Below are 24453 nucleotides of genomic sequence, written 5' to 3'. Positions count from 1 at the left end.
TGTAGAATCTCAAATAGTAGCAACAGTGGAGGAGTGGCCTAGTGGTTAGGGTGGTGGACTTTGGTCCTGGGGAACTGAGTTTGATTCCCACTTCAGGCACAGGCAGCTCCTTGTGACTCTGGGCAAGTCACTTAACCCTCCATTGCCCCATGTAAGCCGCATTGAGCCTGCCATGAGTGTGAAAGCGCAGGGTACAAATGTAACAAAAATAAAATAGATACTATTGGAGATTCTACATGGAATGTTGCTACTATTGGAGATTCTACATGGAATGTTGCTACTATTGGAGATTCTACATGGAATGTTGCTATTCCACTAGCAACATTCCATGTAGAATCTCAAATAGTAGCAACAGTGGAGGAGTGGCCTAGTGGTTAGGGTGGTGGACTTTGGTCCTGAGGAACTGAAGAACTGAGTTCGATTCCCACTTCAGGCACAGGCAGCTCCTTGTGACTCTGGGCAAGTCACTTAACCCTCCATTGCCCCATGTAAGCCGCATTGAGCCTGCCATGAGTGGGAAAGTGCGGGGTACAAATGTAACAAAAATAAAATAGATACTATTGGAGATTCTACGTGGAATGTTGCTACTATTGGAGATTCTACATGGAATGTTGCTATTCCACTAGCAACATTCCATGTAGAATCTCAAATAGTAGCAACAGTGGAGGAGTGGCCTAGTGGTTAGGGTGGTGGACTTTGGTCCTGGGGAACTGAGTTTGATTCCCACTTCAGGCACAGGCAGCTCCTTGTGACTCTGGGCAAGTCACTTAACCCTCCATTGCCCCATGTAAGCCGCATTGAGCCTGCCATGAGTGTGAAAGCACAGGGTACAAATGTAACAAAAATAAAATAGATACTATTGGAGATTCTACATGGAATGTTGCTACTATTGGAGATTCTACATGGAATGTTGCTATTCCACTAGCAACATTCCATGTAGAATCTCAAATAGTAGCAACAGTGGAGGAGTGGCCTAGTGGTTAGGTTGGTGGAGTTTGGTCCTGAGGAACTGAGTTTGACCGGTGAGTCTGACGTCGGTGCCGGGCAAGATGGTGGAGGCTATTATTAAGAATAAAATTGCAGAGCATATACAAAAACATGGACTGATGAGACAAAGTCAGCACGGATTTAGTGAAGGGAAGTCTTGCCTCACCAATCTAATGCATTTTTTTGAGGGGGTAAGCAAACATGTGGACAATGGGGAGCCGGTTGATATTGTATATCTGGATTTTCAGAAGGCGTTTGACAAAGTGCCGCACGAAAGACTCCTTAAGAAATTGCAGAGTCATGGAATCGGAGGTAGGGTATTATTATGGATTAAGAACTGGTTGAAAGATAGGAAGCAGAGAGTAGGATTGCGTGGCCAGTATTCTCAGTGGAGGAGGGTAGTTAGTGGGGTCCCGCAGGGGTCTGTGCTGGGTCCGTTGCTTTTTAATGTATTTATAAATGACCTAGAGATGGGAATAACTAGTGAGGTAATTAAATTCGCCGATGACACAAAATTATTCAGGGTCGTCAAGTCGCAGGAGGAATGTGAACGATTACAGGAGGACCTTGCGAGACTGGGAGAATGGGCGTGCAAGTGGCAGATGAAGTTCAATGTTGACAAGTGCAAAGTGATGCATGTGGGTAAGAGGAACCCGAATTATAGCTACGTCTTGCAAGGTTCCGCGTTAGGAGTTACGGATCAAGAAAGGGATCTGGGTGTCGTCGTCGATGATACGCTGAAACCTTCTGCTCAGTGTGCTGCTGCGGCTAGGAAAGCGAATAGAATGTTGGGTGTTATTAAGAAGGGTATGGAGTCCAGGTGTGCGGATGTTATAATGCCGTTGTATCGCTCCATGGTGCGACCGCACCTGGAGTATTGTGTTCAGTACTGGTCTCCGTATCTCAAAAAAGATATAGTAGAATTGGAAAAGGTACAGCGAAGGGCGACGAAAATGATAGTGGGGATGGGACGACTTTCCTATGAAGAGAGGCTGAGAAGGCTAGGGCTTTTCAGCTTGGAGAAGAGACGGCTGAGGGGAGATATGATAGAAGTGTATAAAATAATGAGTGGAATGGATCGGGTGGATGTGAAGCGACTGTTCACGCTATCCAAAAATACTAGGACTAGAGGGCATGAGTTGAAGCTACAGTGTGGTAAATTTAAAACGAATCGGAGAAAATGTTTCTTCACCCAACGTGTAATTAGACTCTGGAATTCATTGCCGGAGAACGTGGTACGGGCGGTTAGCTTGACGGAGTTTAAAAAGGGGTTAGATAGATTCCTAAAGGACAAGTCCATAGACCGCTATTAAATGGACTGGAAAAATTCCTCATTTTTAGGTATAACTTGTCTGGAATGTTTTTACGTTTGGGGAGCGTGCCAGGTGCCCTTGACCTGGATTGGCCACTGTCGGTGACAGGATGCTGGGCTAGATGGACCTTTGGTCTTTCCCAGTATGGCACTACTTATGTACTTATGTACTTATGTACTTATTCCCACTTCAGGCACAGGCAGCTCCTTGTGACTCTGGGCAAGTCACTTAACCCTCCATTGCCCCATGTAAGCCGCATTGAGCCTGCCATGAGTGGGAAAGTGCGGGGTACAAATGTAACAAAAATAAAATAGATACTATTGGAGATTCTACGTGGAATGTTGCTATTCCACTAGCAACATTCCATGTAGAATCTCAAATAGTAGCAACAGTGGAGGAGTGGCCTAGTGGTTAGGGTGGTGGACTTTGGTCCTGGGGAACTGAGTTTGATTCCCACTTCAGGCACAGGCAGCTCCTTGTGACTCTGGGCAAGTCACTTAACCCTCCATTGCCCCATGTAAGCCGCATTGAGCCTGCCATGAGTGGGAAAGTGTGGGGTACAAATGTAACAAAAATAAAATAGATACTATTGGAGATTCTACGTGGAATGTTGCTACTATTGGAGATTCTACATGGAATGTTGCTATTCCACTAGCAACATTCCATGTAGAATCTCAAATAGTAGCAACAGTGGAGGAGTGGCCTAGTGGTTAGGGTGGTGGACTTTGGTCCTGGGGAACTGAGTTTGATTCCCACTTCAGGCACAGGCAGCTCCTTGTGACTCTGGGCAAGTCACTTAACCCTCCATTGCCCCATGTAAGCCGCATTGAGCCTGCCATGAGTGGGAAAGCGCGGGGTACAAATGTAACAAAAATAAAATAGATACTATTGGAGATTCTACATGGAATGTTGCTACTATTGGAGATTCTACATGGAATGTTGCTACTGTTGGAGATTCTACATGGAATGTTGCTATTCCACTAGCAACATTCCATGTAGAAGGCTGCGCAGGCTTCTGTTTCTGTGAGTCTGACGTCCTGCACGTACGTGCAGGACGTCAGACTCACAGAAGCAGAAGCCTGCGCGGCCACATTGGTGATCTGCAAGGGCTGACTTCTACTTGGAATGTTGCTAGTGGGACTCTGGGCAAGTCACTTAACCCTCCATTGCCCCATGTAAGCCGCATTGAGCCTGCCATGAGTGGGAAAGCGCGGGGTACAAATGTAACAAAAATAAAAATAAAGCATATGTATACTTTGGAAGAAAGGCAGGAGAAGGGAGATATGATAGAAATGTTTAAATACCTATGTGGCATAAATGCACAAGAGGTGAGTCTCTTTCAATTGAAAGGAAGCTCTGGAACAAGGGGGCATAGGATGAACATGAAAGGGGACAGACTCAGAAGTAGCCTGAAGAAATACTTCTTCATGGAAAGGGTGATGAATTCATGGAACGACCTCCTGGTGGAAGTGGTAAAGATGAAAACAGTACGGTAACGGAGTTCAAACATGCGTGGGATATGCATAGAGGAATCCTGTTCAGAAGGAATGGATCCTCAGAAGCTTAGCTGAAATTGGGTGGCGGAGCAGTTGGGGGGAAGAGGGGGTGGTGGTTGGGAGGCGAGGATAGGGGAGGGCAGACTTATACGGTCTGTACCAGAGCCGGTGATGGGAGGCGGGACTGGTGTTTGGGAGGTGAGAAATACTGCTGGGCAGACTTGTACGGTCTGTGCCCTGAAAAGGACAGGTACAAATTCAATTCAAGGTAAGGTATACACATATGAGTTTGTCATGGGCAGACTGGATGGACCATGCAGGTCTTTATCTGCCGTCATCTACTATGTTACTATGTACCTAAATTCAAGAGAGCTTGGGACAAGTACATAAGATGTCTAAGTGAGTGATAGGGACAGTTGATGACATGGATGAGCCGACTGGATAGGTCATATGGTCTTTATCTGCCTACAGTTTTCTATGTTTCTAGCTGATTCACAGTTTTTGGTAACCTAAATAACTGCTTGAATCATCAAGGAATAAAAGGGGCTATGCCAGAGGACAAGGCCATAACATAAAGACAAATACATTTTTTTTGTTTGTTCTTTACCGAGGAGGATGTAAGGGAGTTACCCAGTGGCGTACCTAGGGTAGTTGACACCCGGGGCCGGTCATTTTTTAACCCCCCCCCCAAAAAAAAAATCCAGTACTAGGCATGCCGAGAATACAAAACACTCAGGACCTTTGGAGCAATTCTACCATACCATAAGCAGTCATTTCTACGAGTCACACAAGGAAAAGGAAAGCATCTTAAGCACTACAGTGAGCACTAGAACATCAATTCACCTATTGTAAAACGAAACCAGACAGAATAGTACAGATCGTAGATCCTGCACAGTCAATGCCAACTGAAAGCCATGTCTTTTTCACAAACACAGATACACCCTAATCCACTATAGGATAAGTAGTAATATTTAAACTTTCTATTTAGACAAAAAATAAACTGAACCCCCAATGCCAGACTCTGCATACAATGCAACACCACAGAAACAGAAACTGTCCCCTAGTACTGTGCAAAATATAAAGACAGCAGATGCAAATTTGAAAAAAACTAACAAGTACCAATCACCACTTTACAAATTAACAAATAGAAATAAAACAAATATAGAAAGTAAAATAATACCATTTTATTGGACTAATACATTTAGCTTTCAGAGGCCAAAACCTCCGTCCTCGGGTCAGTATAGTGCTGTTACAGTATCCTATCCTGACCTGAGGAAGGGGGTTTTGTTCTCCGAAAGTTAGTCAAAATGTATTAAAATTAGTCCAATAAAAGATTACCTTGTTTACATGTTCTATTATAAACATTTATTAACACAGCTACAATACTACTTTATCCTAAAGCAAAAAACAAAAATATATATTTTATTTACAGTTTGTTGTCTCTGGTTTCTGCTTTCCTCATCTTCTTTTCATCATCTTCCTTCCATCCAGCATCTGTCTTCGTTCTCTGCCATCCAGTGTCAGCCCTCTCTGCTGTTTCCTCCATCCAATGTCTGCCCTCTCACCCTGCCCCTTCCATCCTCATCTGCCCTCTATCTCTGCCCCTTCCATTCACTGTCTGCCCTTTCCCTTCCATCCACTCCATTGTCTGCCCTTTCTCTCTGCCCCTTCAATCCACCATTTGCCCTCCCTCTCCCATCCATCCAGGGTCTGCCCTCCCTCTCGCTCCCCCTTCCATCTAGGATCTGTCCCCTCTCTCTCTGCCCCTTTTTTCAGCCCCCAGTTTCAGTCCCCTTCTCCCCTCCCCTTCTCCTGTCTGTGACCCCCACCCCAGTCCTCTTCTCCCCTCTGAACACCCCCACCCCAGTCCCCTTCTCCTCTCCCCCTCCCCTGTCTGACCCCCACCCCAGTCCCCTTCTCCCCTCCCCGTCTCCCATCTGAGATCCCCAACCCAGTCCCCTTCTCCCCTCCCCCTCCCCTGTCTGAGATCCCCACCCCAGTCCCCTTCTCCCCTCCCCTTTTCCCCTCTGAACACCCCCACCCCAGTCCCCTTCTCCCCTCCCCTTCTCCCGTCTGAGACCACCACCCCAGTCCCCTTCTCCCCTCCCCTTTTCCCCTCTGAACACCCCCACCCCAGTCCCCTTCTCCCCTCCCCTTCCTTCTCCCGTCTGAGATCCCCACTCCAGTCCCCTTCTCCCCTCCCCTTCTCCTGTCTGTGACCCCCACCCCAGTCCTCTTCTCCCCTCTGAACACCCCCGTCCCCTTCTCCCCTCCCCTTCTCCTGTCTGAGACCCCCACCCCAGTCCCCTTCTCCCCTCCCCCTCCTGAGCCCCCCACCCCAGTCCCCTTCTCCCCTCCCCTTTTCCCCTCTGAACACCCCCACCCAGTGGTGTGGTGGAGCCGGCTCGCACCGGCTCGCAAGAGCCGCTTGTTAAATTTTGACAGCTCTTGCGAGCCGGTTGTTGTTGGGGGCGAGCCGGCTCCATTGCAGGAGGTAAGCATGGCAGGAGGGCGCCATCACTGGCCATGCTTACCTCCCCTGCCGCTCCGAAGCATGCACAACCATGTCCTTCGCCCTCCTCCGTCTTTTTTGAATTACCTCCGTCGAAGCGCCGCCATTTAAAGCCCTGCTGCATGCTGGCTGGCTGTCTCCAGGCTTCCCCTGCTTGATTCGGATGATGTTCGTGCCTTAGTCCCGCCTTCGCGAAAAAGGAAATGACGTCAGAATGAAGGCGGGACTAAGGCACGAACATCATCCGAATCAAGCAGGGGAAGCCTGGAGACGGCCAGCCAGCACGCAGGAGGGCTTTAAATGGTGGCGCTTCGACGGAGGTAATTCAAAAAAGACGGAGGGGAGGGTGGGAGCGAAGGAGCGGCAGGGGAGGGAGGATAATCGCTGGATGGGTAGAGGGGGGCAGGGGAGAGACCTGCTGGGCATGGGTGGGTAGAGGGGGGCAGGGAAGAGACTTGCTGGGCATGGATGGGCAGAGGGGGGCAGGGGAAAGAATTGCTGGCCATGGATGGGCAGAGGGAGGCAGGGGAGAGATTTGCTGGCCATGGATGGGCAGAGGGGGGGGCAGGGGAGAGAACTGCTGGACATGGATGGGCAGAGGGAGGCAAGGGAGGACAACAGCTGGCCATGGATAGGCATAGGGAGGCAGGGGAGAGAATTGCTGGGCATGGATGGGCAGAGGGAGGCAGGGGAGAGAATTGCTGGGCATGGATGGGCAGAGGGGGGCATGGGAGAGAATTGCTGGGCATGGATGGGCAGAGGGAGGCAGGGGAGAAAACTGCTGGGCATGGATGGGCAGAGAGAGGCAGGGGAGAGAATTGCTGGGCACGGATGGGCAGGGGAGAGAATTGCTGGGCATGGATGGGCAGAGGGAGGCAGGGGAGAGAATTTCTGGCCATGGATGGGCAGAGGGAGGCAGGGGAGAGATTTGCTGGCCATGGATGGGCAGAGGGAAGCAGGGGAGAGAATTGCTGGGCATGAATGGGCAGAGGAGAGAATTGCTGGGCAGAGGGGGCAGGGGAGAGAAGAGAATTGCTGGGTATGGATGGATAGAGAGGGGCAGGGGAGAGAGGAGAGTTTCAGGACATGGATGGCAGGGAGAGCAAGAGAAATTCTGGACATGGATGGAGGGGAGGGAAGGGAGAGAGAAGAAATGCTGGACATGGAGGGAAGATAGAGGAAGGAGATTAGATGAAGGAAAAGGAAGTGAGGAGAGAAACTGCACATGGATGGAGAAAATAGGCAGAAGCTGGATCCACTGTACAGTCAAGTATGCGGAGGACCAGAAATGAAGAAGAAAGGAGGAAAGAAAAGAAATAAATGGAAAGGAAGCCCTGGAAACGGAGTCAAGGGAACAGATAGAGAGAGCAGCAGAATCAGATACTGGACCAGCATGATCAGAGAAACAAAGTCACCAGACAACAAAGGTAGAAAAAAAATAATTTTATTTTCATTATAGTGTTTGGAATATGTCCACTTTGAGAATCAGGTGCTGAACGTTAAAAGTTTATGTTTATTTACTTATTTATGGCATTTTATCCCATATTAAACATGAATTAGATTGGAACCTGGGATCATTTAATTTTTTTTCCTGGAGAGAGTAATGTGTTGGCCGCTGCCCCCCCCCCCTGGGTATAGCCAGCTCTGCAATTGTTTTTTGGGGAGGGCACAGAGGTGGACGGGGGGCGCAGGGGTGGACAGGGGGGGCACAGGGGTGGATGGGGGGGCGCAGAGGTGGATGGGGGGGGGCGCCGAGGTGGACGGGGGGGGGCCCCGAGGTGGACCGGGGAGAGAGCCTGTTGTTAAAAATTTACCAGCACACCACTGCCCCCACCCCAGTCCCCTTCTCCCCTCCCCTTCCTTCTCCCGTCTGAGATCCCCACTCCAGTCCCCTTCTCCCCTCCCCTGTCTGAGACCCCCACCCCAGTCCCCTTCTCCCCTCCCCTTTTCCCCTCTGAACACCCCCACCCCAGTCCCCTTCTCCCCTCCCCTTCCTTCTCCCGTCTGAGATCCCCACTCCAGTCCCCTTCTCCTCTCCCCTGTCTGAGACCCCCACCCCAGTCCCCTTCTCCCCCGTCTCCCATCTGAGATCCCCAACCCAGTCCCCTTCTCCCCTCCCCCTGTCCGAGATCCCCACCCCAGTCCCCTTCTCCCCTCCCCTTTTCCCCTCTGAACACCCCCACCCCACCCCAGTCCCCTTCTCCCCTCCCCTTCTCCCGTCTGAGATCCCCACTCCAGTCCCCTTCTCCCCTCCCCCTTCCCTGTCTGAGATCCCCACCCCAGTCCCCTTCTCCCCTCCCCTTTTCCCCTCTGAACACCCCCACCCGAGTCCCTTTCGCCCCTCTCCTTCCCCACCTCAGTCCCGTTCTCACTACTGTCTGAATCAGCGAAGCAGCATCGCAGGCAGTGCCTCGTCTGCCCTGCTTGTAAAAATCAAATCTCCTTCTCCTCGTCTTGACGTCGACTCGGGCCTTCCAATCAATCACTATGTCCCGCCTGCCCTCGCGGAATTTACCTTAGAGGAGGGCGGGACATAGTGATTGATTGGAAGGCCCGAGTCGACGTCAAGACGTCAAGACGAGGAGAAGGAGATTTGATTTTTACACAAGCAGGGCAGACGAGGCGCTGCCTGCGACGCTGCTTCACCGATTTTTGTTTAAAGGAGGCGGCGGGAGCGGAGCACCCCCACCCACTGGCACCCGGGGCGGACCGCCCCCACCGCCCCCCCCCCCCTTGGTACGCCACTGGAGTTACCTATGCCATAAATGGTATTAAAAAGTGGCAATACCGAGGAAATTAAGCAAATCTCTGTAAACCTGGAAGATGTAATAGGCCAAATCAACAAGCTAAAGAGAAGTGGATCACCTGGATCAGATGGTATACACCTCTGAGTACTGAAAGAACTCAGAAATGAAATTGCAGATCTACTTGTAGCATCTATAATCTATCATTAAAATAATCTATGGTACCTGAAGTTTGGAAAATACCAAGCCAAATGCCATTAGTGAGTCTGACATTAGTGTTGGGCAAAATGGCAGACACTATTATAAAGAACAAAATATCTGAATACATAGACAAACAAGAGAAGTAATGCTTCACCAATCTGCTATATTTGTTTGAAGGCATGAATAAGCATGGATAAATAATGCCATAGGGATAGGATGTAATGTTCTGTTGTGAATTTAGAACCGGTTATAAGAAAAGAGAGATTTGGGTTAAATGCCAGTTCTCGAAATGAAGGGTGAATAGTGGAGTGCCCCAGGGATCTGTTCTGGGACTGGTGCTATTTAACATTTTTATAAATAATTTGATCAAATTTACAGAAGACACAAAACTATTCATAGTTGTTAAATTGCATGTGGACTGCATGAAATTGCAGGAGGACCTTTGGAGGCTGTAAGACTGGACATGCAGATGGAGATGAAATTTAATATGAATAAGCGTACAGTAATGCACTTTGGAAAGAGTAACCCAAATTATAGCTGCATGATGCTAGGTTTTACATTAGGAGTCACCACACAGGAAAAGGATCTAGGCATCATTGAGTATAATATGTTGAAATCTTCTGCTCAGTAAAAGGTGGTGGCCAGAAAGGCAAACAGAATGTTGTGAATTATTAGGAAAGGAATAGAAATTAAAGAAAGAATATCGTAATGCCTCTGTATCACTCTATGGTGTGATTGCACCTTGAATCTTGTGTGCAATTCTGGTCACCAAATCTAAAAAAAAAGTTATAGCGGAAAGGTACAGAGATATGCATAAGGATCAGCATATGAGGAAAAGGCTAAAGGGTTTTTAAAAAAGGCTCCAGGGGAGATCCGGGAAATTATAGACCGGTGAGTCTGACGTCGGTGCCGGGGAAAATGGTAGAGGCTATTATTAAAAACAAAATTACAGAGCACATCCGAGGACATGGATTACTGAGACCGAGTCAGCACGGCTTTTGTGTGGGGAAATCTTGCCTGACCAATTTACTTCAATTCTTTGAAGGAGTAAACAAACATGTGGACAAAGAGGAGCCGGTTGATATTGTGTATCTGGATTTTCAAAAGGCGTTTGACAAGGTACCTCATGAAAGGCTACAGAGGAAATTGGAGGGTCATGGGATAGGAGGAAATGTCCTATTGTGGATTCAAAACTGGTTAAAGGATAGGAAACAGAGAGTAGGGTTAAATGGGCAGTATTCACAATAGAGAAGGGTACTTAGTGGGGTTCCTCAGGGGTCTGTGCTAGGACCGCTGCTTTTTAATATATTTATAAATGATTTCGAGATGGGAGTAACTAGCGAGGTAATTAAATTTGCTGATGACACAAAGTTATTCAAAGTCATTAACTCGCGACAGGATTGTGAAAAATTACAAGAGGACCTTACGAGACTGGGAGACTGGGCGGCTAAATGGCAGATGACGTTTAATGTGAGCAAGTGCAAGGTGATGCATGTGGGAAAAAAGAACCCGAATTATAGCTACGTCATGCAAGGTTCCACGTTAGGAGTTACGGACCAAGAAAGGGATCTGGGTGTCGTCGTCGATAACACACTGAAACCTTCTGCTCAGTGTGCTGCTGCGGCTAGGAAAGCGAATAGAATGTTGGGTATTATTAGGAAAGGTATGGAAAACAGGTGTGAGGGTGTTATAATGCCGTTGTATCGCTCCATGGTGCGACCGCACCTTGAGTATTGTGTTCAATTCTGGTCGCCGCATCTCAGGAAAGATATAGTAGAATTGGAAAAGGTGCAGTGAAGGGCGACTAAAATGATAGCGGGGATGGGACGACTTCCCTATGAAGAAAGACTAAGGAGACTAGGGCTATTCAGCTTGGAGAAGAGACGGCTGAGGGGAGACATGATAGAGGTATATAAAATAATGAGTGGAGTGGAACAGGTGGATGTGAAGCGTCTGTTCACGCTTTCCAAAAATACTAGGACTAGGGGACATGCGATTAAACTACAGTGTAGTAAATTTAAAACAAATCTGAGAAAATTTTTCTTCACCCAACGTGTAATTAAACTCTGGAATTCATTGCCGGAAAATGTGGTGAAGGCGGTTAGCTTAGCAGAGTTAAAAAAGGGGTTGGACGGTTTCCTAAAGGACAAGTCCATAAACCGCTACTAAACGGACTTGGAAAAATCCAAAATCCCAGGAATAACATGTATAGAATGTTTGTACGTTTGGGAAGCTTGCCAGGTGCCCTTGGCCTGGATTGGCCGCTGTCGTGGACAAGATGCTGGGCTCGATAGACCCTTGGTCTTTTCCCAGTATGGCATTACTTATGTACTTATGTAGTTAGGGTTAGCTGGAGAAGAGACGGCTGACGCGAGTTCTAGATAGATGACAGAGGTCTAGAAAACCTGAGTAAAGTGGAATGGTTTCCACAGATTGTTTGCTTTCCTTTTAAAAAAACATAAAGGCTGGTGGGGAGGGGAGGGGGCACACCATGAAGTTATATAGTAGCACATTTAAAAAAAAATAAGAGAAAATATGTTTTTTGTTTCCACTCAGAGCAGAGTAAAGCTCTGGAGCTCATTACCAGAGAATGTGGTAAGGCAGTTAATGTAACTATGTTCAAAAAAGGTTGGATAGCTTCCTGGAGGTAACGTCCATAAACCATTATTCCGGTAGACCTGGGGAAAGCCATTGCGCCTTTTGGGACTCTACCACATATCTGTGGCTGGGACTGGCCATGGTTAGGAACAGGATAGTGGACTAGATGGACTTTTCTCTGACACACTATGGAAACTGTTATGCTCTTGTTTAGTTGTAAATTGATTGGAACCCAATAAACTGAATCCTGAGCTATCAGATGCAATATGGTTTATCGGGAAGATCTTGCCATCACTTACATCCGCTACAATTTTAGGAGTTAAGACCTTCTACTCTTCCTGGTCAATATACAGCTGGTAGCAGTCAGTGGTTTTTCATGCAGCTAAATTAGACCTGGAAATTCAAATGCTGGACCATTTCTGGGCTCCAGCATTGGCTATCCAGATCTGACCAGATGCGTCTTCACTGCTGGAGTTTATGCAGGTCCTGGCTGAGATTTAGCCGAGACCTGTGTAAGACACTTATGTGGGTCCTGACTAAATATTAGCAGGAAGCCCACATGAAGGGATATATCTTCCCCCCTCTCCCCTACTGATTCTCATTCCCTATTGTGACCCCTTTAACATTACTACTACTACTATTTAGAATTTTTATAGCACTACAAAGCGTATGCAGCGCTGCACAAACATAGAAGAAGAAAGACAGTCCCTGCTCAAAGAGCTTACAATCTCATAGACAAAAAATAAAGTAAGCAAATCAATTAATGTGTAGAGGAAAGAGAAGAGGAGGGTAGGTGGAGGCGAGTGGTTATAAGTCAAAAGCAATGTTAAAGAGGTGGGCTTTCAATCTAGATTTAAAGATGGTCAAGGATGAGGCAAGACGTAGGGGCTCAGGAAGTCTATTCCAGGCATAGGGTGCAGCGAGACAGAAGGCGCGAAGTCTGGAGTTGGCAGTAGTGGAGAAGGGAACGGATAAGAAGGATTTATCCATGGAACGGAGTGCATGGGAAGGGGTGTAGGGAAGGACGAGTGTGGAGAGATACTGGGGAGCAGCAGAGTGAGTACATTTATAGGTTAGTAGAAGAAGTTTGAACAGGATGTGAAAATGGATAGGGAGCCAGTGAAGCGACCTGAGGAGAGGGGTAGTATGAGTAAAGCGACTCTGGCAGAAGACGAGATGGGCAGCAGAGTTTTGAACCGACTGGAGAGGGGAGAGGTGACTAAGTGGGAGGCCAGCAAGAAGCAGATTGCAGTAGTCTAAACGAGAGGTGACAAGGGTGTGGATGAGGGTTTTGGTAGAGTGCTCGGAAAGAAAGGGGCGGATTTTACGGATGTTGTAAAGAAAGAAACGACAGGTCTTGGCGATCTGCTGAATATGAGTAGAGAAGGAGAGAGAGGAGTCAACGATGACTCCAAGGTTATGAGCTGAAGAGACAGGGAGAATGAGAGAGCCATCAACAGAAATAGAAAACGGGGGGAGCGGGGAGGTGGGTTTGGGGGGGGGGGGGAAATGAGAAGCTCGGTTTTGGTCATGTTTAATTTCAGGTGGCATTCAGACATCCAGACAGCAATGTCAGACAAGCACACTGAAACTTTGGTTTGGATGCAAGGTGAGATATCAGGGGTAGAAAGGTAGATTTGGGAGTCATCAGCATAAAGGTGGTAGAAAAAGCCATGGGATGAGATTAATGAACCAAGGGAAGAAGTGTAGATAGAAAAGAGGAAGGGACCAAGAACAGAACCCTGCGGTATGCCGACAGGCAGAGGGATAGAAGTAGAAGAGGATCCACCAGAGTGAACACTGAAGGTGCGGAGGGAGAGGTAGGAAGAGAACCAGGAAAGGACAGAGCCTGCTCCCCCCTCCAATCCCTCCAACAAGGTCCAACCCCCCTCAACATGACCTGACCTACCCTACCACAATTAGATCCCCTCTAGACCCCCCCCCCTGGAAGAAGCCTACTCCAGGTCTTTTTGCTGGTTAATGGACTGAATATTGCCGTTAATTCGCCACCTAATGGCTGTACCCAAGGTCCACCCTGGACCTCCTCCAACTAGCCAATAAAGGACTGGCAAGTTAGCAGTGATATTCAGCAGCACTACCCAGGTCAGCCTCTCCTGCTTGGATAAACCCTTGTGAATATTGACTCCTTCGTTTTAATTTAGGAGCTTAAAAGTTATGCTCATGTAATCCCCTGGACCGAGATGTGTGTCTAAGTGGTTGCCATGTGTCTGCCCATGGACACAATTAAATGTATTGGTTAAGGGACTAAGGCAGGACCACAATTACTCCAGGAGGCTGAATAAGCAGTTCAGACTTGTATAGGTCTCCAGAAAAATAACTCAGTCAACTCCAGTGTACTTTTATCTGAACCATAACCTTTGCTAAATGTCTTGAAGGCAGTGCAACATTTAATAGTGGCAGGGCATAACATGTAGCAATGCAAATTGATAACAGTAGCAAACTATATACAAAGTCTCTCTGACAAGATTATCACTGCTGTTATCAAGTAATCATCACTTACAGATTAGCAGGCAGTAGACTAGAAACACAGTGGCTTTGCAGTCACATAGTCAGAGGTCATCTCAATAGAGGTCATACTAGAGAAATGGGACTTGATATACAGCCTTTCTGTGGTTCTTGCAACTACATTCAAAGCTGTTTACATAGTATATACAGGTCCTTATTTGTACCTGGGGCAATGGAGGGTTAAGTGACTTGCCCAGAGTCACAAGGAGCTGCCGTGGGAATCGAGTCCAGTTCCCCAGGATCAAAACCCGCTGCACTAACCACTAGGCCAGAGCCGTAGCGAGGGGAGCTGACACCCGGGGCGGGTCGCCGCTGCGCGCACCCCCCCCTCAGGTGCAGCACGGCACACTCTCCTCCCGCTGGAGCGCACCCCCCCCTCGGAGTGCATACCCCCCCCGGAGCGCATACCTGCGGTGAGGGACAGGCGGGAGGGCCGATCCGCCCCGACTGCACGTTGCTGGGGTGTTTGGGCTCCGCGCTGGTTCACTGCTCTCTCTGTCCCGGAACAGAAAGTAACCTGTTCCGGGGCAGAGAGGGCAGTGCACCAGCGTGGAGCTGACACCCCCCAGCGGTGTGCACCCGGGGCAGACGGCCCCCCCCCCTTCCTACGCCACTGCACTAGGCTACTCCAGGAACTCTTGATAAATCCTGCAGGGGTTATGCTCCAACTCTAGATGTCCTCAGGTTCACCAATGCCTTGCAATGAATTCAGAACAAAAGTCTAATTTTTTTCCCGTTTCCTCCTTTTAATAAAGGAACAGAATAGAAGGGAATACAAGGGTTCCCAACCCCCCTCCCCCCAATCTAGTCAGGGCAGTGGTCCCCGGCCTCTGAACATTTCAAACTGTCTCCTGGTTGATCCAAATGATAGAGCTAATGGGCTTTGTGGCCTGGGTACTTTGCTGTCAAGGCAGCTGAGAGTCTCTCCCTATTTTTAGATGGTTAGAACAGGGGGAGAACATAAGAACATCAAAATAGCCATACTGGGTTAGACCTATGGTCCATCGAGCCCAGTATTCTGCTCAGAGGTGTAGCCAGGTTTTGATGTCAGGGGGAGCAGACTTTTGTAAAGTAGTTACCGGTTCGTGTTGGTTAGGTGTCAGAGTGCCAGTGTGGTCGCTCAGGTGGGGTGGCTGCAGCTGCCTCTGCTGTGTCCCGCCTATGAGGAAAATAGGAAGTTACATCAGGAGGCAGGAGCGGCCAGAGTAGGCAGCCTGTCTTCTTAACTACAAGTAAAAAAAAATTCAGGGTCAGCACAACCACTCCTTCCACTGCTAGACACTTTTTAAAATCAAATGGGTTTTTGTTTCTATGGTGACTCTACAGGATGTGGAGACCACTAGTCCCGAACATTTTTACTTTGGGTAACAAGGGCTGCCAAAGGCAACCCTTGGCCCAGAGCCTACTTTCAAACAGAGCCAGAAACTTTGTGAAATAACACAAAATCCTGCAAGAAGACACTCAAAACCTATACTGAAAACTTTCCACACCATAACAGCCTTCATCTACCATGAAAAGACAGTGACAAATATTATATTGGGCCCTAGAGCACCAATATACCTGCTACTGGGAAACTGGACTGTTACAGATTCCTGCGCAGACACTACATGCTAGCATAGTGGTGGGTAACCTAGTCGAGTTGTCAGGATTTCCCCAATGAATATGCATGAGATCTTTCGTTGGGGAGATCCTGAAAACCCAACTGATTTGAGGCCCTCGAGGACCGAGGTTGCCCACCCCTGTGCTAGCAGAATCCTTCATCTCAGAATATGAAAAGCATCTCACCTGATACAAAATAGGGGACCACCAAAAACATGCAGACAAAGCCTGAAATGGAGACCCCCCAAAAAGCCACACTCTTTAAGCAGGGCAGTATTGGTAAAAGAGAAAAAGAAAGGAATTTCCCCCTGTAGGTTGTAAAATAAAAATACAAAAAATGTACATTTAACAAAGCAGGCATATCTTAGTCATAAATTATTACATAATATTTTTTTTCTTTTCTACCTTTGTCATCTGGGAATTTTCTTTATCTAATTAAGCTGGTCTCCATCTCTTTTCCACTTTCTGTGAGTCAGTCTTCTCCCAAATTCTTTTCCAGGTTGGCCTTTCCATTTCTTCCCTCTTTTGTCTTCTACCTTTCCTTCTGTCTGGTACTGATCTTTCATTTTATTTTATTCCTCCGACTTTTCTCTGCATTTATATCCACCCATTTGATTTTTCATTCTCTCACCTTCTAGTCCTTAGTCTGCTTTTCACAGATTTGTCTCATCTACAGCTGGCTTTTCCCATCTCCCTCATCCCCTCTCCAGCATTCCCTTTGCCCCTCTGTATCTCTCCTTCCTTAGTCTCCTATCCCCCCCCCATCTTTCACCCACTTTTTTACTCACTCATTCCCATCTCATGTAATCACTCTTAGCCCTCATCCACCCGCCACTACCTCTCATTCTCTCAGCAGTCCCAGCTCTGTCCCTGTCTCTCCTTCTATCCCTCATCTCCAGGCCATACTTCCATCTTTTACCCTATACCCCATGTCCAATTATTACTTTCACCATCTTTTTAACCCCATTTCCACCCTCACTCAACCCCTTCAGAGACCAATCCCCTCACATACTGGTAACCATAAAATGATTTGACTATCAATGTTTTTAATAGGTTGCCTCATGGCCACCAGGTTTTAGAATTGCTGCCTTTTAATTTATCTCTTCTCTCTCTTCATCCACCACCATGCAGGACTCCTCCCCTCTCCATCTGCCATGCAGGATCTCTTCTGTTTCTCATGTCCCCATCTAACATCATTCCAATTTCTCTTTCACTCCCTCACCATCTATTTCTTCCCCATCACATCACCCTTCTGTCTCTCATCTCCCAGCATCCAGTTTTACCCTGTTTCTCTCTCCTCCTCCCCTCTATCCAATTTTACTTGTCTCTCTCCCAATACTCCTGTCTCTCTCTTTTTTTTCCCCTGTTCACCATGCAACATCTTCCTGCACCCCATCCAGTCCAGGATTCATTCATTCATTCATTCTCTCTCTCTCATATGCAGGACTCCCCTCCCCTCATCCATCTAGATCTTTTCTGTCTCTCTTCCCTTCACCCCACCATTGGCCCCAAGGAGGTTAGATTGAGAACAGGAGAGGGTATTAGCCTATCTAGCCCATTATATGGGTTGAAGTCAGTAGATGGAGCTTGCCGCCATTTTCCTTCACTCAAAACAACAGCAAATGCAATTGAAAACAATTGACAAAGATGATTAGAAATAACCGACTGCCTATGATTGGTCCATCTGTAAAAAGTCAAAAGCTGTTCCAGTTGGATAGGCAATACTTTAAAAGGTGGAGGACAAAAGGTTTTCTTGTTTTTTAAAACTTATTTGACAGGTTTTAAATTTATTTGAAAGTTTCCCATATATAGATATAAATATCATGAAATAAAAACTGAATATCACTAAAACAGCTTAAAACGTTATTTTAGCTGGTGGAAACAGCACTAATAACGGCTGTATTTTGTGCTCATTTTTCTACACTGTTCTATATAATGCAGTAATACATGGCTAAATTTTAGTGAGGATATCTTGTGTACTGATGGGTTCATCTTAACTGTTGTTGAAATCTGCCTTGGGAAGCCTGATGTTATAAAGATTGGAAGTAAAATTAAACTCTCCTTTCGTTGGGGCACATGGAATCACATCTTCACCTCATCTCTTTTGTACAAATAGCTTATTCTGTTTTGAGCATGTTTCAGGGACAAATGGTTTTCATAAGTCAAAATAATAAAAATAAATATTTCCTTTCAATCAGAGCTCTCATTTACATAACTACATGGGCTATAAGCTCCTAATGCAGTCCATTGGTTTTCTTATATTTTGTCACTGTGATGCCAAAACTGTAATATCCCTGGTGGTCTAATGGTCGTCTGGGCAGGAACAAATGCTACTCACTCCTGTATCTAATGGCTCTGGATAATTGAAGCTTATGCTTTTGGAGGAAGATATAAAACTATGAGCCAAGGGAGGAAACATGTCCCTTCTTCCCTGGAGATGATCCAGAAAGGAGCATGTTGGACTACAGTAAATGTGTTACTCCACTGTAGGACCCACATGAGCCTTGGTTCCTTGCTCTAAGGGCTAAGGGGAAAGGAGAAAAGCGCAGGATTTGCCAGTCTGGTCCACAGCTGTGCCCTGCTTCATACTGAATGGAGAGAGGCCAGTTTCCATAAGGACTGAACTCATCAGGAGTTGCCAGTTTGATCCACAGCTGTGCATTAAAGGAGGAGGGATTGGTCATCAAGGCGACCTGTTCCTGATCCTCAGAGGAGAAAGACTGAATAAAGCTGTTGCCAAAATACAATGCTTATGGGGAAAGGATCTGAAATCCAGCTACAGTAGAGCTGGTGAGTGTTGATATTGTGAAAAAACAGGAGGTAGGACCCAAGTCTTAGGTGATGATCAATTTGCTTGTTCATAGAGAAAAGGATCACTGGGGGACTCAGAGCTACAAGAGAAAGAAGGAGTGTGAGAGATAGAGAGTGAGCGAGGGGGAGAACAAGAGAGAGTGAAAGAGAAGGAAAGAGAGTGAGTGAGTGATGGAGAGAGTGAGGGGGAGAGCAAGCAAGCGTGAGAGAAAGTGTGAGAGAGCGAGAGAGAGGGAGCGAGAGTGATCAAGAGGCAGTGTGAGAGAGAAACAGAGAGAGAGGGTGCATGAGAGACTGCACAAGGAGGAGAACAAGAGACAGTGAGAGAAAAGGAAAGAGAGAGCGTGCGAAAGAAAGTGAGAGAGCGAGAGTGAGGGCATGCAAGAGAGAGAGAGAAAAAGACTTGTTTTTATGGACTATTTGCCTCATTGTTTTTATATGCCTTCTTTTGTACATATTTGTACAGTACTGGAGAGCCCAACAAATGGGAATGTTGTTATAATTAAGAACAGTCTTCCAGCCACATTTTTTCCTTTGCATTTACTTGTTAACTCTCAACATTTAAGCCTGCCACTAGGGATCCTTTAGCAGTCTGTGTGCTTTTGAGAGATATGAAGTGTTTTATCCACAGCCTGTACTTAAACTGTTTGTGAACTGGCCTCTGAGGTATCCCTCAGTTGCACCGATCTGAAAGGTCTTCTACACACAAGAGGGAACTGGAACAAGGACAAAGGTGAAAGGGAACAGACTCAGGAGTAATCTAAGGAAATATTCCTTTACAGAAAGGGTGATGGATGTGTGGATCGGCCTCCCAGTGGAGGTGGTGGAGATGAAAACTGTAGCCAAATTCAAGAAAGCATGGGACAAGCACAGAGCATCTCAGAGGGGGAGGAAGGCATAGTAGAGTTTATTATTTGGCATAGATGATCAGACTGTATAGGCCATATGGTCTTTATCTGCAGGCGTTTTCTACTTTTCTATTAAATCCCGCCTCTGGGACCAAGGAGTCTGTCCCATTACTGAAACCTCTTCCTGTCCATGGTACAGTTTGTACAGCTTGCAGTCAGCCCATACCATACATACAACATAATTAAATCCAGTTCTGGAATGCAAAGGAACAACTTTTCCCCATATCCAAGCTGATACTTCCCCCTGGTGGCCAAGCCAGACAATTCCTACCCCCACAGCACAGAATGGGAAAGATATGTGATGGGTCTGCAAATCATGCAGAGACTTTTGGCAGAAAATGTTTACTGTGACGAGTGAACTTTGGAAGAAAAGAAACTCACCTCAGCTGCTTTTAATGGACTGCAGGCAGCAGAAACACAGAACCTTTTTGGCTTAATATCAAAAGTTTGTAAAGTACAACACCTCTCCTTTGCCTATATCCCAGCCCTCATACCCACTGTTACAAAGTCTTGAGTGGAACAAATTTAAAACATTACTCATTGTTTCTCTGATAAAAATCAAATCATGGAAAGTTCAGTTCCAAGAACCTGAAGACAGCAGAGTCCCACATCCTGCAGTGATGTTGTGCACCCAGTTTACTGATGCATCTGGTGTTTTGTACTAAAAACAGAGGTGAAAATGCAAGACCCATGTGATTTTTCTGTTCTTAAAGACCCATTTGATTTCTTGTTCTTTAAGACCCTTTTGATTTCCTGTTCTTAAAGACCCTTTAAGTGGAGGAGTAGCCTAGTAGTTAGTGCAGTGGACTTTGATCCTGGGGAACTGAGTTCGATTCCCACTGCAGCTCCTTGTGACTCTGGGCAAGTCACTTAACCCTCCATTGCCCCTGGTACAAAATAAGTACCTGAATATATGTAAACCGCTTTGAATGTAGTTGCAAAAACCTCAGAAAGGCAGTATATCAAGTCCCAGTTCCCTTTCCCTTATGACATCACAATATCAGAAGTGAGCCAAGTATCGGGCAATCAAGCCATTGTGACATCACTGATGAGGTTGGCTCTTATTGGTGGAATGAGTGGAGGAGTAGCCTAGTGGTTAGTGCAGTGGACTTTGATCCTGGGGAACTGAGTTTGATTCCCACTGCAGCTCCTTGTGACTCTGGGCAAGTCACTTAACCAGTGCATTCTTTCTAGCAAAAAAGGTGCCAGTACTCAAATGCTAGGCCACCCTTCAGGGGTGGGGTGATCACTGAGGGACCCACCCCACAATAGCCAGGCCCCCTGCAATCAGTCATAGAATCTATAACAAGGCAGAAATGGTGTGTAGAGCCTGAGCTCTTTCATTAAAACTTGTGTTCCATGGGTCAATTTTAGCAGACAATGGAAAGGGTGCTATTACTCAGTACCCCCAAGTATCCCCTCAAAAAAGGCCCTGCACTTAACCCTCCATTGCCCCTGGTACAAAATAAGTACCTGAATATATGTAAACTGCTTTGAATGTAGTTGCAAAAACCTCAGAAAGGCAGTATATCAAGTCCCATTTCCCTTTTGATTTCCTATTCTTAAAGACCCATTTGATTTCCTGTTCTTAAAGATCCATTTGATTTCCTATTCTTACCCTTCCTGCTGCAGTATTACACAGCCTTTACCCCACGTTTTCCCACTGATAAGGATCCTCTGTACTTATTCCAAGCTTTATCTTCACACCCCAAGATCATCTGTGCTTTTTCCAGGCTTCACTCCTCATACCTAAGGCTCTTAGGAGCTCTATATTTTTATAGTCGAAACATAAAACATAATCAACAAATAGCAAACCTCCACATACCAGGCTGTATATCAAATAAATGTTTAATAAACACAAGAGGACCTTACTAGACTGGGGCATCCAAATGGCAGATGACGTTTAATGTGAGCAAGTGCAAAGTGATGCATGTGGGAAAGAGGATCCCGAACTATAGCTACATTATGCAAGGTTCCACTTTAGGAGTCACTGGCCAGGAAAGGGATCTAGGTGCCATTGCTGATACGTTGAAACCCTCTGCTCAGTGTGCAGCAGTGGCTAAGAAAACAAATAGAATGTTAGGTAGTATTAGGAAAGGAATGGAAAACAAAAATTAGGATGTAATAATGCCTCTGTATCACTCCACAGTGCAACCTCACCTTGAGTATCGCATATAAGTTTGGTTGCCGTATCTCAAAAAAGATATAGCGGAATTAGAAAAGGTTGAAAGAAGAGTGACCACAATGATAAAGGAGATGGAACTCTTCCCATATGAGGAAAGGCTAAAGAAGTTAGGCCACTTCAGCTAGGAAAAGAGATGGCTGAGAGGAGATATAAATGATGTCTGCAAAATCCTGAGTACTGCAGAACGGGTAAATGTGAATCGGTTTTACACGGTTTCAAAAAGTACAAAGACCAGGGGACACTCAATGAAATTACATGGAAATACTTTAAAAACAAATAGGAAGAAATATTTTTTCACTCAAAGAATAGTTAAGCTCTGTTTAAAAAATGTTTGGACAAGTTCCTGATGGAAAAGTCCATATTATAGTCTGTTATTACGATGGACTTGGGGTTTCTGCCAGGTACTTGTGACCTAGATTGGCCACTGTTGGACGCAGACCATTGGTCTGACCTAGTATGGCTATTCTTATGATGTTATGTTATTCCGTAAATATCTGCAATTATGTGTAATGAGGCCTGTTGATAGAACACGTGTGTATACTCTTTTCACAGAGTCGGATGATAACTGACTAGCTTATTTTTGAAAGAGATCGCCGGCCATCTTCCGACACAAATCGGGAGATGACCGGCCTTCTCCTGAACCCGGCCAAATCGGTATTATCGAAAGTCGATTTTGGCCAGCGCCAACTGCGTTCTGTCGTGGAGCCGGCCAAACTTCAAGGGGGCGTTTTGGCAGCGTAGTGAAGGCAGGACGGGGCGTGGCTAAGAGATGGCTGGCTTCGCCCGATAATGGAAAAAAGATGGCCGGCTCTGACAAGCATTTCGCCAGCTTCACTTGGTCCATTTATTTTTAGGACCAAGTGTCAAAAAAATGCCCCAATTGACCAGATGATCACTGGAGAGAATCAGAGATCACCTCCCCTTACTCTCCCAGTGGTCACCAACCCCCTGCCACACACACACACACAAATATATTTTTTTGCCAGCCTGAAATGTCATACCCAGCTCCCTGACAGCAGTATGCAGGTCCCTGGAGCAGTATTTAGTGGGTGTAGTGCACTTCAGGCAGGTGGACCCAGGCCCACCCCCCCTACCTGTTACACTTGTGGTGGTAAATGTTGAGCCCTCCAAAACCCCCAATCCCCACTGTACCCACATGTAGGTGTCCTCCTTCACCCCTTAGGGCTATGGTAGTGGTGTAGAGTTGTGGGGAGTGGGTTTTGGGGGGTTTTGGGGGGCTCAGCACACAAGGTAAGGGAGGTATGCACCTGGGAGCAATTTTTTAAGTCCACTGCAGTGCCCCCTAGGGTTCCCGGTTGGTGTCCTGGCATGTGAGGGGGGCCAGTGCACTACAAATGCTGGCTCCTCCCACGACCAAAAGCCTTGTATTTCGCCAGGTTTGAGATGGCTGGACCCGGTTTCCATTATGGCCAAAAACCGAAGCCAGCCATCTCTAAACCCGGTGATCCCTAAACCTGACCTAAATGTTGAGATTTAGCCGGCACCAACTGTATTATCGAAAGAAAAGATGGCCATCCATCTTTTTCGATAATACGGTTGGCGCCGCCCCTTTACGGCGCCGTCCAAATAGATGGCCGGCCATCTATTTGGCCGGCGCCGTCCGATTATGCCCCTCTAAGTAACATAACATATAACATAACACAAGAATAGCCATACTGGGTCAGACCAATGGTTCATCTAGCTCAGTATCCTGCTTCCAACAGTGGACAATTCAGGTCACAAGTACCTTGCAGAAACCCAAATAGTAGCAAGATTCCATGCTACCAATCCTAGGGTAAGGCTTCTCCATGTCTATCTCAATAGCAGACTATCCAGCTCATTATCGAAAGAGATCCCCGGCCATTTTCCGACACAAATCGGGAGATGGCCGGCAATCTCCTGAACCCGGCCAAATCGGAATAATCAAAAGCCGATTTTGGCTGGCGCCAACTGCTTTCCGTTGCGGAGCCGGCGAAACTTCAAGGGGGCGTGTTGGTAGGGTAGTGAAGGCAGGACAGGGTGGGACGGGGGCGTGCTCATGAGATGGCCAGCTTCGCCTGATAATGGAAAAACAAAAGCCAGGCTTGACGAGCATTTCGCCGGCTTTACTTGGTCCCTTTTTTTCAAGACCAAGCTTCACAAAGGAGCCCCAACTGACCAAATGACCACCAGAGGGAATCGGAGATCACCTCTCCTTACTCCCCCAGTGGTCACCAACCCCCTCCTACCCAAAAAAAAAAACTTTTTTGCCAGCCTCTATGACAGCCTGAAATGTCATACCCAGCTCCCTGACAGCAGTATGCAAGTCCCTGGAGCAGTTTTTAGTGGGTGCTGTGCACTTCAGGCAGGTGGACCCAGGCCCATCCCCCCTACCTGTTACACTTGTGGTGGTAAATGGGAGCCCTCCAAACACCCCCCCCCCAAAAAAAACCCCATTGTACCCACATGTAGGTGCCCCCCTTCACCCCTTAGGGCTATGATAGTATTGTAAAGTTGTGGGTAGTGGGTTTTGGAGGGGATTTGGAGGGCTCAGAACACAAGGTAAGGGAGCTATGTACCTGGGAGCTATTGTT

This window comes from Microcaecilia unicolor, chromosome 10, assembly GCF_901765095.1.
Source record: "Microcaecilia unicolor chromosome 10, aMicUni1.1, whole genome shotgun sequence".
NCBI lineage: Eukaryota > Metazoa > Chordata > Amphibia > Gymnophiona > Siphonopidae > Microcaecilia > Microcaecilia unicolor.
The sequence above is the reverse complement of the archived record's forward strand: the minus strand, read 5'-3'. Positions refer to the sequence as shown.